The 15101-nt window shown below is 48.0% G+C and overlaps 1 non-coding gene across 1 annotated transcript; it reads left to right on the top strand.

The window, feature by feature from the left end:
* Window positions 1-4639: 4639 nt before the first annotated feature.
* Window positions 4640-4748, top strand: LOC123461072. The gene has a single exon (XR_006637390.1). It is a non-coding gene; the product is annotated as a U6 spliceosomal RNA (small nuclear RNA).
* Window positions 4749-15101: the final 10353 nt, after the last annotated feature.

Below are 15101 nucleotides of genomic sequence, written 5' to 3'. Positions count from 1 at the left end.
CTCTAGGCCTCATCCCAGTGCCCTTCCTAAATCCACCCTCAACTTTGCTTACTAAGGAAAGTTCTTTAACTTTTAATCTTGTTGCAAGGAATATTCTTTAAAATTGTTGAAGAAAAGAGAGGGCTATCTCAGCAATCTTTAGAAATGTAACTTGAGAGTCGCCAAATCTGCATATGCACCCATTACAAGGATAATTGAAATGCTGCCTTGAGGTACCTGTGTCCAGAGTCAAGGTTATGTCTTTTCCTTTCCCTACATGACTCAAACTCTGGAGAAGCCTACACCTGTATGTTTCTCTCCTTTTGTCCTTCCTGGAGCACCTTTTTCTTTCTAATTTGTAAAAATTTTTGATTTATTTGAGAGGAGAGAGAGAAAGAGAGATCCCAGGGCCTCTTGCCACTGCCAACGAGCTTCAGATGCATGCACCACTTTCACCTTTTTCTCTCTACCAAGCAATGATGTGAGCAGCTCTGCTTTCCAGTCACTCAACCTAAAGTTCCTTTTAGCATCTGACGCCAAGAATCCTGGGTATTTGACTGAGTGGAGATCCCTGAAAAGGAATTCCACAGGCAGCTTGGACCGGGATGGGCTGGTTAAGGTGGAGGGTGACTGAAAGTGAAATTTCCATCCCCCTTGTCACGCTGGCAAGGACAACCTGGGCTACAGAATGAGACCCTATGTCCAAAAAAAAAAAAAAAAAAAAACCAAAAAACTACAACAACCAAACAAAACCAGGCCCTGAAGTCCTTTGAACAGACCTATTAGGCAGACTATGGCGATAACCTCAGAGAAAATGAGGGCGGGGGAGTCTCCATTGTGAAAATCATGCTAGAAGTTTCAGATGCCAAACTGACAGACATGAGGCATCACACCCTTTTATGGGCTGGAGAGATGGCTCAGCAATAAGGCACTTGCTTGAAAAGCCTAAGGACTCGAGTTCAATTCTCCAGTGCCCATGTAAAGCCAGATGCACAAGGTGGTACATGTTTCTGGAGTTCATTTGCAGTGGCTAGAAGCCCTGGCATGACCAATCTCTCTCAAATAAATAAATAAATAAATAAAATATTTTTTAAAAAGAAAAGCTTTTATTTATTGTATATGTTTATTTATTTGAGAGAGAGAGAGAGAGAAAGGGTGTGCCGGGGTCTCCTGCCACTGTAAAGGAAACTCAGATGCATGTGCCACTTTGTACATCTGGCTTTACTTGAGTACTAGGGAACTGAACCAGGGCCATCAGGTTTTACAAGTGCCTTAACCACAGAGCAATCTCTAGCCCAAGAGAAGACTTAAAACAATTTTTAAAATTTTTTTATTTATTTATTTGAGAGTGACAGACACAGAGAGAAAGACAGATAGAGGGAGAGAGAGAATGGGCGCACCAGGGCTTCCAGCCTCTGCAAACGAACTCCAGATGCGTGCGCCCCCTTGTGCATCTGGCTAATGTGGGATCTGGGGAACTGAGCCTCGAACCAGGGTCCTTAGGCTTCACAGGCAAGCGCTTAACCACTAAGCCATCTCTCCAGCCTGACTTAAAACAATTTTTAAAAATTTTTATTTACTTGTAAGTGGAGAGAGAGCAAAAGTGGGAGAGAGAGAGAGAAAGAGAGCAAGAGAGAGAGAGAGAGAATGGGTACACCAGAGCCTCTTGCCACTACAAACAACTTCAATGCATGTGCCCTTTGTGCATCTGGCTTTATGTGGGTACTGGGAAATCAAACTCAGCCTTTTAGGTTTTGCAAGAAAGCACCTTAACCGCTGAGGCATCTCTCCAGCCCAAGAAAAGCTTTAACTATAGATTAAAGTGGGAGGGAGGAAGGGTAGAGAGTTGAGAGACAAGGAAGAGAGTTGAAGAGATGCTAAGAAGAGAGACGCAAAGAGAAGAGAGAAAAAAGAGAAGAGGGAGAAAGCAGAGAGGCAATGGGGGCGGCTTAGGGAAAGGTTAGTTGTGCGCAGGCAATTAGAGAGGAGCCTTCAAGTCTCTCAAGAGAGGAAGCTGCAGTCTCATGGTTGCCACATAGACAGAGTTTGGGTGGCTTTTGAAATTACATTATGCAAAGCATTTAAAAGATTGAGTAAGGGCTGGAGAGATGCCTTAGTGGTTATGGCATGTGCCTGCAAAGCCTAAGGACCCAAGCTCGATTCCCCAGAACCCGCGTAAGTCAGATGCACAAAGGGGTGCATGCATCGGGTTTGTTTGCAGTGGCTGGAGGCCCTGGTGTGCCCATTCCCTCTCTCTCTCTCTTCTCTTCCTCTTTCTATCTCTCTCAAATAAATAAAATAAAAAAGATTAAGATTTTAAAAAGATTAAGTCAAATATTTGAGTAGATTTCATTCATTTTATTCTTCAGATAGTTTTAAATATTTTTATTATTTTTGTTTTTAAATTTTTTTTATTTTAGGGAAAGAAAGAGAATTGATGTGCCAGGGCTTCAGCCACTGCAATCGAACTCCAGATGCTGGTGCCACCTAATGGGCATGTGTGACCTTGCACTTGCCTCACCTTTTGTGTGTCTGGCTTATGTGGGATTTGGAAAGTTGAACATGGGTCCTTAGAGTTCGCAGGCAAGCCCCCATAACTGCTAAGCCATCTCTCCAGCCCCTCTTTGGATATTTATTTATTTATTTAAGAGAGAGAGATACAGAAATAGGCAAGTAGGGAGAGAATGGTTACACCAGGGCCTCCAGCTACTGCAAATGAGCTCCAGATGCGTGCACCCCTTTGTGCATCTGGCTTATGTGGGTCCTGGGCAGTCAAACCTGGGTCCTTTGGCTTTGCAGGCAAGCACCTTAACTGCTAAGCCATCTCTCCAGCATATCTTTGAATATTTTTTTTTTCCAAGGTAGGGTTTCACTCAGGCTGACCTGGAATTTGCTATGTAATCTCAGGGTGGCCTTGAACTCACAGCAGCCCTCCTACCTCTGTCTCCCGAGTGCTGGGATTAAAGGCATGCGCCACCATGCCTGGCCCGTCTTTGAATATTTTTAAAGACAGGTTTCACTGTATATAGCTCAGGATAACCTGGAACTCACTACCTTTACAGGCTGACCTCAAACTCTCAATAATCCTGCTTTAGCCACCCCAACATTGGGGTAACAGCCATGAGCCAGCCTGCTTGGCTGGATCCATTTACTTTGAGTCTAAGGAACTGCTCCTCAGTAAATGAGGTCTTACGTGCCTTGTGACATGAACTGCACAGGTGTACAAGCTGATAAGCCCTAAATACAAACAATGTCCAAGTGAGAGGGGTCAGGTAGCTCTTTTAGGCATTTAGGGGGACTGGGCTCCTGAAAATTAAAAAAAAAAAAAAGAAAAGAAAGAAAAAGCAGGAATGTCTTTGGGCCTATCTTTGAGGTCTCCACTTTGCTAGAGATAAAGCAGGATCTGGCTTCTTATCTCTTACCTAGATCTGTTTTCCACAACCTGGGCCCCTCCTGGGAGGGAGCTATCTCCTAGGATTTCAGTCTAGCCTCCAACATTGTGGTTAATCAAAGTTCAGCCCCCAGTTTAGCCCCATCCTTTGGGAGGCAGAGGTAGGAGGATCACCATGAGTTTGTGGCCAGACTGAGACTACATAGTGAATTCCAGGTCAGCCTGGACTAGAGTGAGACATTACCAGAAAATAAAGTTCAGCCTCCAGAACTTGGAGTCCTGAGACAGCCCCTGGCCCAAACCAATCTGCTGTCCCTCTCTGTGCTGCCTGACCTCTCCTGAACTTCCAGCTGCTGGTGAGTTCCCCTGCGATTGGCCCAACTAGGCAGAGCCAAGGGGAGGGCCCCAGCCCTTACTCATCACATGGGCTCTTTGCCTCCTCCAGCTCTCCCCGTGGCAGGAGCTCTTTGAACTTTCTTTTCTGTCCTTTTCACAGTTTTTCCAGGTTCTTTTCTTTTATCTCTTTTCTCAGGTTTTCCCAGACCCTCCACATAGGCTGTCAAGCCACATGCTTGTCTTTCCTTGGTTCTGTACTCCTCTCAATAAATATAATAATTTAGGGCAGGAGGGATGGCTTAGTGGTTAAGGCATTTGCCTGCAAAACCAAAGGACCCAGGTTCGGATCCCCAGGACCCACGTTAGCCAGATGCACAAGGGGGCACACACATCTGGAGCTTGTTTGCACTGGCTGGAGGCCCTGGTGCCCCCATTCTCTTCTCTCTCTCCCTCTTTCTCTGTCAAATAAATAAATAAAAATAAAATATTTTTAAAATAAATAAATATAATAATTTAATAATTATCCTTCTCAGCCTTATCTTATGAAACTCTTGGTTTAGAATTAAACATAAACCTAGGGTTTAGGATTCAAGGACTTTTCTGAACCCCGAGCGCCTTATTACAAAAGGATTGATTACACACAGGTCACAAGGAGGTAAAGATACAGGTTTTAACTGAAAAACAGATACATCATTTTATACCTTTTTAAAATTATTTCTTGGGTCTTTTTTGTTGATGTTGTTGTTGTTTGGTTGGTTGGTTTTTCAAGGTAGGGCCCCATTCTAGCTCTGGCTGACCTGGAATTCACTATGTAGTCACAGGGTGGCCTCGAACTCACAGTGATCCTCCTACTTCTGCCTCCCGAGTGCTGGGATTAAAGGCATGTGCCACTACGGCCGGCTTATTTTTTGCATTCTTAAAGATTCTTAAAGCGTGCTCACTTTGGCAGCACACATACTAAAATTGGAACGATACAGAGAAGATTAGCATGGCCCCTGCACAAGGATGACACGCAAATTCGTGTGAGGCGTTCCAAATTTTTACCACAGAGTTGGGGAGCAGGTCCTGGCAGAGAGTGCTTCATTGCTTCTTTTTTACACAGAGGCTTAGGTACAAGAGTATAAATAAGGCTGACCGACACCTGCAACATCAACTTTATTTTTTAATCTGAAAGTATCTGGGAAGTTTGTACAAAAAAATCAGAAACAAATTGTGAAAATATTTGACCAAAAAAAAAAAAAAAAGCTTCTTAAAGCAATGAACTCAACCAGAGACAGAAAATTGATAACACAGGAAGACCAGGTGCCCAGATCCACCTCTTCCTGGTTGGCTCACTTGTTGTGACCCTAAGCCAGTCCTTACCTTCTCTGAGCCATTTCTCAGTCACCACGTTGGAAGCACAAGGGACGTGGAGTAAACACACTCCAGTTCCTGCCTTGAAAAGAGGTGAGACCTTGAGTATGCCCAGGCTTGGGAGACAGATCAGCAGTTTGTGATTTGTGATTGGGATCTTCATTCATGGTTGCTTACCCCACACTCTACACCTTGCAGAGATCCACTCTTGGGGAGATGGGATGTGATGTTGGCTGAAACCCTAACGCCACTGTCACAAGAAGGGTAGGCCCTTCTTGAACCCATGACCAGGCCCTATCCTTCCTTTCTAGTAAAACTGCCTTTCCTGTCCTTTCTCTTAGGAGGAAACCCTGGGTGATGTGGATGTGAACCATCAGTTCAGTGACCCTCAGCCTCCCTGCTTGGGGTGCAGCAGGCTCCTCCAGTAAGGACAAAGTACCTACATCAGCTAAGGTTCTTAGAACACCAGAACTGGGTTGAACCCAGAAAGAGAGACTCTGGTGTGGGTCTCGAAGTGCTTACACCACACAAAGGGTCTCCTTTGTTCTCCCTCCAGGCGACAGGCTTTCCTCCAGGTTAGGACTGTGTCACGTTCCTCAAGATAGAGGGACCGAGACAAACCATTTCTTGAGGCCTAAGACTCTACCTTACCACCAGGAGAAAGTGGTGGAAACCAAAGCCAGAGAGGGCAAGAAGTTTCAACCTGCTGGGGAGGGGCAGAGGGAGGCAGTAAAGCTGGAGAGAGGGAAAGGAGCGAGGCTTTAAAGGGTTGGAAAGAGGAGGGAGACCACCTTGCAAGGAGGGCCCTTGCCTGCTGTGACTGAGGGAGGAGGCATGTGTCCCTTCTCAGCCTAGGCTACTCACCATAATAGCAGACGGTTCTGGAACCCTAGACCTAGTCTGAGCTTGGCCAGGTGGGAGGAGGGAGAAAGGGGATGGGTTGGGGGGACTCTTAACAGATTTCCGCGTAGGACTCTTGGCTGGCCTGCTCGCGGGCCTTCCACAACCCCTGAGGCCTGGCTAGACAGAGCTCTGCTGGGGTGGGCATGCACACGTCGGAGATGACCTTTAACCAGCGCTACTCTAACACTGATTGGCAGGGGTCACCCCAGCAGGACCCCCAATCCCACCCTGGAGCCATGCCCACGAGAGAATCCGGGAAGACAGTGCTGCAGCTCAAAATAAACAAGTTGGAGCGCTGGGTCGGGTGCCTCACTTGTGGGACTCGGGAAGCAAGGCTTGGCGAGTGATCCAGTGCCAGATCTCAGGTCTGGGGCTCACCACGCGCCCAGTGCTCCCGATGTGCAGGTAAGCGACTGCCACCTAGTGTTAAATGCCTGAGACAAATACGCCTGAGGCCCAGGTCACTCAGTCTGGTTCTGTAATGGGACGGGCCTGGGGAGTTCAGGAAAGGTTCTTGAACTCCAACCCCTGAGTCTGTATCTATTTATAGCGAACGGGTTGGATAAACCAGACCGAGAAGGACAATTTATAAACCATTACATTTTTATTCAGGAATATCAGGGAGATGAGGGAGTGGGAGGGTCCGATAATGAAGGGAAGGTGGAATCACCCACGGGGTCTGGGGAGAGGCAGAGTAGGGTTCCAGGCCCGAGGAAGGGAAAGTGGATGACAAGGAAGTACAGAGAGCCCCTGCCAGTGGCAGGTGGGAGGCAGTAGATAGCCCACGTGGCAGGGTGATCTCCCCTGACTATGGAGCTGAGGACAGGGAAAGCTTCCCAGGACGGGAACATGGATGCCAAGAAGGGCCTTGCCCACTTAATAGACTTGCCCACTGAGATCCACCCTAAAACACACCACAGGGCTGGACTCCAAGATCCGCCCCCAATGACACGCCCCCCTAGCAGGGATATGCCTGTTAGGGGCTAAATTGCAAGCTCACTTTAAAAAAAAATTTTTTGTTTATTTTTTATTTATTTGAGAACAACAGAGAGAAAGAGACAGATATATATAGAGAGAGAATAGGCGCGCCAGGGCCACCAGCCACTGCAGATGAATTCCAGACGCGTGTGACCCCTTGTGCATCTGGCTAATGTGGGTCCTGGAGAATTGAGCCTTGAACGGGGGACCTTAGGCTTCACAGGCAAGCGCTTAACCACTAAGCCATCTCTCTAGCCCACAAGCTCACTTTTAATAAAACACACAAGTTTATGGGCCAGACAGTTCCGCTATCACATTGCAACTACCCCCAGGGTGAGCAGTGTTTCTTCTGAGAACTCCCCACATTCATCCCACAATTCCCAAGATGATTCCAGACAGGAGGGGAGGAAAAGAAAAGGATTCAGTTTTGCTAATGCTATCTGGGAAGGGGCCAAGTTTGGAGGGCACATGTTGCTGGTTAGACTTTCTAGATTCTCGTGTCCCAGAATAAGGAATTGAACTGGAGATATAATAGAAGTAGAGTCAGTTCACTGAGGACAAAGCAACTCCCCAGAATGGGATGTGAGCAGTTAGCCAGGAAGACATACCCCAAAGCCCCAGGTCACAAGCTCCATGGTACTTTCTGGGTCACTATGAGCACTCACTTCTCTTGCATTTGCATTTTGAGGGCCGTATCTCACTCTAGCCAGGTTGGCCTCAAACTGACAGTGAGCCTCCTACTGCAGCTTCCCAAATGCTGGAATTAAAGATGTTTGTCACCACATCTATCTCATTCCCTCCTTATATATGTTGACTTTGAAGTCTCACCCAAGTCCCTATTTTCCTGACACACTGATGAGAAAAAGTCAGGGGATGTTGGGAGTTGGGAAACTGTAGTTGGCTATCTTCCTACTCTGTCAGGGCCAGAAGTTAGGTCCTCAGGGATGTCATCAGCTCTATAACTTGTCCTTAGCTACAGAGATAGAAAGAGAGAGAGAGCTGGTCAGCCACTAGTGGACACTGGAAGGACTACAGGATTATTCTACTGTTAGCTGGCCCTCTTTCCCCTTCTTTATTTTACTTTTATTTATTTATTTGAGAAAAAGAGAGAGAGAATGGGCACACCAGGGCCTCTAGCCACTGTGAAGGAACTCTAGACACATGGGCCACCTTGTGCATCTGGCTTATGTGGGACCTGGAGAATAGAACCTGGGTCTTCAGGCGTCACAGGCATGCACCTTAACCGCTAAGCCATCTCTCCAGCCCTCCTCTTCTTTTTGATACATGAGATCTTAGGGAAGCCCCAGAGTTGCTCTGGATGGGATTAAAATCAGATAAGGTAAAAGCATAGATCATAAAGGCACACACAGGTTTAAGATTTGTGTTTTCTCTACATGGGATTTCTAGTGAGATTCCCAGACAATTTCAAGCTTACAGATGAGAAAGGAGAAAGGCCATATCCACAGGCATTTGTTAAATTTGGGGTAAAAGATAGAGGCCCTAAGACAAACTGTCTCTTTAAGTCCAAAGGTTTATAGGTGAAAGAAAAGGGAGGAGGAAAGAACGGAGGAAAAGAGAGAGGGAGAGAGAGAGCCAGAGAGAGAGCCGAAGGAACTGAGAGAGAGGGAGACAGAGAGAGGCTTTAAGAGTGATGGGAAGAGGAGGAGGGAAAGTGCTGTGTGAGGGAGAGGCCTTGGATGATGTGCTGAGGTAACAACTTGGGGTGGTGGCATTTCCCCCTTCTCAACCCCTGGAGGTACCCTAAGTTATCATAACAGCAGATGACTGCAAGTAGAAGAAGGGAGAGACCTCAAGTACTCTTACATTCTAACCTCTGGTTTACCTAAAAATAAACCAGAACAGGGTTGGAGAGATGGTTTAGCGGTTAAGGTGCTTGCCTGTAAAGCCTAAGGACCCAGGTCCAATTTCCAAGTACCCACATAAGCCAGATGCACAAGGTGGTGCATGTATCTGGAGTTTGCAGTAGCTAGAGGCCCTGGCATGCCCATTGTTCTATCTGCTTCATTCTCTCTCTCTCTCTCTCTCTCTCTAGTAGATAACTAAAATAAATATTTTTTAAATAAAAAAAAAATAAACCACAATAGCGGGAGCATGTTATAGGAAAGGGGAGGGGAAGCCTCAGGGGATGAAGGACAATATGATCACATCTTTAAACTTCCTCGTGCATAATTGGGGCATTGACTGATATGGATGGGTCGCCAGTCAGAGGTCTAAGTCAGAAGCCCGTTTCTGCTTCTTGCATCAGGAGGAAAAGGACATTCACGGGATATTTGGAAGGGTGGTCTGGAAGAACCAGGTTATCATGGGCTGCACAGAAGACTTCTCAAGTAAGAGGCAAAACTATTATTGAGAAATGACAACAGAAGTCCATTTTGACAACAGGTATTTTTGAAGCCATTTGGAATTGGGTCTGCAGAAATGAATTGCATAAGATTAATGGGGAAGTAGACTGACCCACCATGGTGAGAGAAATCCATACCAATGACAATGAGAATCTTGTATGACTGCACTACACCCACAGAACCAGTCTCACTCATGACACAGGGGATCTTGTATGACCCACTACACCCACAAAAGCAGTCACATTCATGACACAGGGCATCTTGTATGACACCACTACACCAGCGGTACAGTCTCACTCATGAACAGGGGATATTGTGTGACACCACTACACCAGCGGTACAGCCACACTCTTGACACAGAGGATCTTGTGTGACACCACTACACCAGCGGTACAGTCTCACTCATGACACAGGGGATCTTGTGTGACACCACTACACCAGCGGTACAGTCTCACTCATGACACAGGGGATCTTGTGTGACATCACTACACCAGCGGTACAGTCACACTAATGACACAGGGGATCTTGTGTGACACCACTACACCAGCGGTACAGTCTCACTCATGACACAGGGGATCATGTATGACATCACTACACCAGCGGTACAGTCACACTCATGACACAGGGGATCTTGTGTGACACCACTACACCAGCGGTACAGTCTCACTCATGACACAGGGGATCTTGTGTGACACCACTACACCAGCGGTACAGTCTCATTCATGACACAGGGGATCTTGTGTGACACCGCTACACCAGCGGTACAGTAACACTCATGACACAGGGGATCTTGTGTGACACCGCCACACCAGCGGTACAGTCACACTCATGACACAGGGGATCTTGGGGATCTTGTGTGACACCACTACACCAGCGGTACAGTCACACTCATGACACAGGGGATCTTGTGTGACACCACTACACCAGCGGTACAGTCACACTCATGACACAGGGGATCTTGTGTGACACCACTACACCAGCGGTACAGTCACACTCATGACACAGGGGATCTTGTGTGACACCACTACACCAGCGGTACAGTCTCACTCATGACACAGGGGATCTTGTGTGACACCACTACACCAGCTGTACAGCCACACTCATGACACAGGGGATCTTGTGTGACACCACTACACCAGCGGTACAGCCACACTCATGACACAGGGGATCTTGTGTGACACCACTACACCAGCGGTACAGTCTCACTCATGACACAGGGGATCTTGTGTGACACCACTACACCAGCGGTACAGTCACACTCATGACACAGGGGATCTTGTGTGACACCACTACACCAGCGGTACAGTCACACTCATGACACAGGAGATCTTGTATGACACCACTACACCAGTGGTACAGTCACACACATGACACAGGGGATCTTGTATTCCATCAGTACACCAGCGGTACAGTCACACTCATGACACAGGGGATCTTGTATGACACCACCACACCAGCGGTACAGTCACACTCATGACACAGGGGATCTTGTGTGACACCGCCACACCAGCGGTACAGTCACACTCATGACACAGGGGATCTTGTATGACATCACTACACCAGCGGTACAGTCACACTCTTGACAATGGGGTTCTTGTCTGACACCACTACACCAGCGGTACAGTCACACTCATGAAACTGGGGATCTGGTGTGACACCACTAAACCAGCGGTACAGTCACACTCATGACCCAGGGGATCTTGTATGACACCACTACACCAGCGGTACAGTCACACTCTTGACAATGGGGTTCTTGTCTGACACCACCACACCAGCGGTACAGTCACACTCATGACACAGGGGATCTGGTGTGACACCACTACACCAGCGGTACAATCACACTCATCACACAGGGGATTTTGTATGACACCGCCACACCAGCGGTACAGTCACTCTCATGACACAGGGGATGTTGTGTGACACCACTACACCAGCGGTACAGTCACACTCATGACATAGGGGATCTGGTGTGACACGACTAAACCAGCGGTACAGTCACAATCATGACACAGGGGATCTTGTATGACACCACTACACCAGCGGTACAGTCACACTCATGACACTTGGGGTCTTGTATGACACCACTACACCAGCGGTACAGTCACACTCATGACACTATGGATCTTGTGTGACATCACTACACCAGCGGTACAGTCACACTCATGACACAGGGGATCTTGTATGACACCACTACAACAGCGGTACAGTCACACTCATGACACTTGGGATCTTGTATGACACCACTACACCAGCGGTACAGTCACACTCATGACACTGTGGATCTTGTGTGACATCACTACACCAGTGGTACAGTCACACACATGACACAGGGGATCTTGTGTGACACCACTACACCAGCAGTACAGTCACACTCATGACACAGGGGATCTTGTGTGACACCACTACAACAGCGGTACAGTCATACTCATGACACAGGGGATCTTGTGTGACATCACTACACCAGCTGTACAGTCACACTCATGACACAGGGGATCTTGTGTGACACCATTATACCAGCGGTACAGTCATACTCATGACACAGGGGATCTTGTGTGACACCACTACACCAGCAGTACAGTCACACTCATGACACAGGGGATCTTGTATGACCCCACTACACCAGTGGTACAGTCACACTCATCACACAGGGGATCTTGTGTGACACCACTACACCAGCGGTACAGTCACATTCATCACACAGGGGATTTTGTATGACACCACCACACGAGCGGTACAGTCACACTCATGACACAGGGAACTTGTGTGACATCACTACACCACCTGTACAGTCACACTCATGACACAGGAGATCTTGTGTGAGACCATTATACCAGCGGTACAGTCATACTCATGACACTGGGGATCTTGTATGACCCCACTACACCAGTGGTACAGTCACACTCATCACACAGGGGATCTTGTGTGACCCCACTACACCAGCGGTACTGTCACACTCATCACACAGTGGATCTTGTCTGACACCACCACACCAGCGGTACAGTCACACTCATGACACAGGGGATCATGTATGACATCACTACACCAGCGGTACAGTCACACTCATGACACAGGGGATCTTGTGTGACAGCACTACACCAGCGGTACAGTCTCACTCATGACACAGGGGATCATGTATGACATCACTACACCAGCGGTACAGTCTCACTCATGACACAGGGGATCTTGTGTGACACCACTACACCAGCTGTACAGTCACACTCATGACACAGGGGATCTTGTATGACACCGCCACACCAGCGGTACAGTCACACTCATGACACTTGGGATCTTGTATGACTCCCCTACACCAGCGGTACAGTCACACTCTTGACACTCGGGATCTTGTATGACACCGCCACACCAGCGGTACAGTCACACTCATGACAAAGGGGATCTTGTGTGACATCACTATACCAGCTGTACAGTCACACTCATGACACAGGGGTTCTTCTGTGACACCACTACACCAGCAGTACAGTCATACTCATGACACTGGGGATCTTGTATGACACCACTACACCAGCGGTACAGTCACACTCTTGACAATGGGGTTCTTGTATGACATCACTACACCAGCGGTACAGTCACACTCATGACACAGGGGATCTTGTGTGACACCGCCACACCAGCGGTACAGTCACACTCATGACACAGGGGATCTTGTATGACATCACTACACCAGCGGTACAGTCACACTCTTGACAATGGGGTTCTTGTCTGACACCACTACACCAGCGGTACAGTCACACTCATGAAACTGGGGATCTGGTGTGACACCACTAAACCAGCGGTACAGTCACACTCATGACCCAGGGGATCTTGTATGACACCACTACACCAGCGGTACAGTCACACTCTTGACAATGGGGTTCTTGTCTGACACCACCACACCAGCGGTACAGTCACACTCATGACACAGGGGATCTGGTGTGACACCACTACACCAGCGGTACAATCACACTCATCACACAGGGGATTTTGTATGACACTGCCACACCAGCGGTACAGTCACTCTCATGACACAGGGGATGTTGTGTGACACCACTACACCAGCGGTACAGTCACACTCATGACATAGGGGATCTGGTGTGACACGACTAAACCAGCGGTACAGTCACAATCATGACACAGGGGATCTTGTATGACACCACTACACCAGCGGTACAGTCACACTCATGACACTTGGGGTCTTGTATGACACCACTACACCAGCGGTACAGTCACACTCATGACACTATGGATCTTGTGTGACATCACTACACCAGCGGTACAGTCACACTCATGACACAGGGGATCTTGTATGACACCACTACAACAGCGGTACAGTCACACTCATGACACTGTGGATCTTGTGTGACATCACTACACCAGCGGTACAGTCACACACATGACACAGGGGATCTTGTGTGACACCACTACACCAGCGGTACAGTCATACTCATGACACAGGGGATCTTGTGTGACACCATTATACCAGCGGTACAGTCATACTCATGACACAGGGGATCTTGTGTGACACCACTACACCAGCAGTACAGTCACACTCATGACACAGGGGATCTTGTGTGACACCACTACAACAGCGGTACAGTCATACTCATGACACAGGGGATCTTGTGTGACATCACTACACCAGCTGTACAGTCACACTCATGACACAGGGGATCTTGTGTGACACCATTATACCAGCGGTACAGTCATACTCATGACACAGGGGATCTTGTGTGACACCACTACACCAGCGGTACAGTCACACTCATGACACAGGGGATCTTGTATGACCCCACTACACCAGTGGTACAGTCACACTCATCACACAGGGGATCTTGTGTGACACCACTACACCAGCGGTACAGTCACATTCATCACACAGGGGATTTTGTATGACACCACCACACGAGCGGTACAGTCACACTCATGACACAGGGAACTTGTGTGACATCACTACACCACCTGTACAGTCACACTCATGACACAGGAGATCTTGTGTGACACCATTATACCAGCGGTACAGTCATACTCATGACACTGGGGATCTTGTATGACCACACTACACCAGTGGTACAGTCACACTCATCACACAGGGGATCTTGTGTGACCCCACTACACCAGCGGTACAGTCACACTCATCACACAGGGGATCTTGTGTGACCCCACTACAGCAGCGGTACTGTCACACTCATCACACAGTGGATCTTGTCTGACACCACCACACCAGCGGTACAGTCACACTCATGACACAGGAGATCTTGTATGACACCACTACACCAGTGGTACAGTCACACACATGACACAGGGGATTTTGTATTCCATCAGTACACCAGCGGTACAGTCACACTCATGACACAGGGGATCTTGTATGACACCACCACACCAGCGGTACAGTCACACTCATGACACAGGGGATCTTGTGTGACACCGCCACACCACCGGTACAGTCACACTCATGACACAGGGGATCTTGTATGACATCACTACACCAGCGGTACAGTCACACTCATGAAACTGGGGATCTGGTGTGACACCACTAAACCAGCGGTACAGTCACACTCATGACCCAGGGGATCTTGTATGACACCACTACACCAGCGGTACAGTCACACTCTTGACAATGGGGTTCTTGTCTGACACCAACACACCAGCGGTACAGTCAAACTCATGACACAGGGGATCTGGTGTGACACCACTACACCAGCGGTACAATCACACTCATCACACAGGGGATTTTGTATGACACAGCCACACCAGCGGTACAGTCACTCTCATGACACAGGGGATGTTGTGTGACACCACTACAC

This window comes from Jaculus jaculus, chromosome 5, assembly GCF_020740685.1.
Source record: "Jaculus jaculus isolate mJacJac1 chromosome 5, mJacJac1.mat.Y.cur, whole genome shotgun sequence".
In the NCBI taxonomy this organism is placed as follows: domain Eukaryota; kingdom Metazoa; phylum Chordata; class Mammalia; order Rodentia; family Dipodidae; genus Jaculus; species Jaculus jaculus.
The sequence above is the reverse complement of the archived record's forward strand: the minus strand, read 5'-3'. Positions and strand labels throughout refer to the sequence as shown.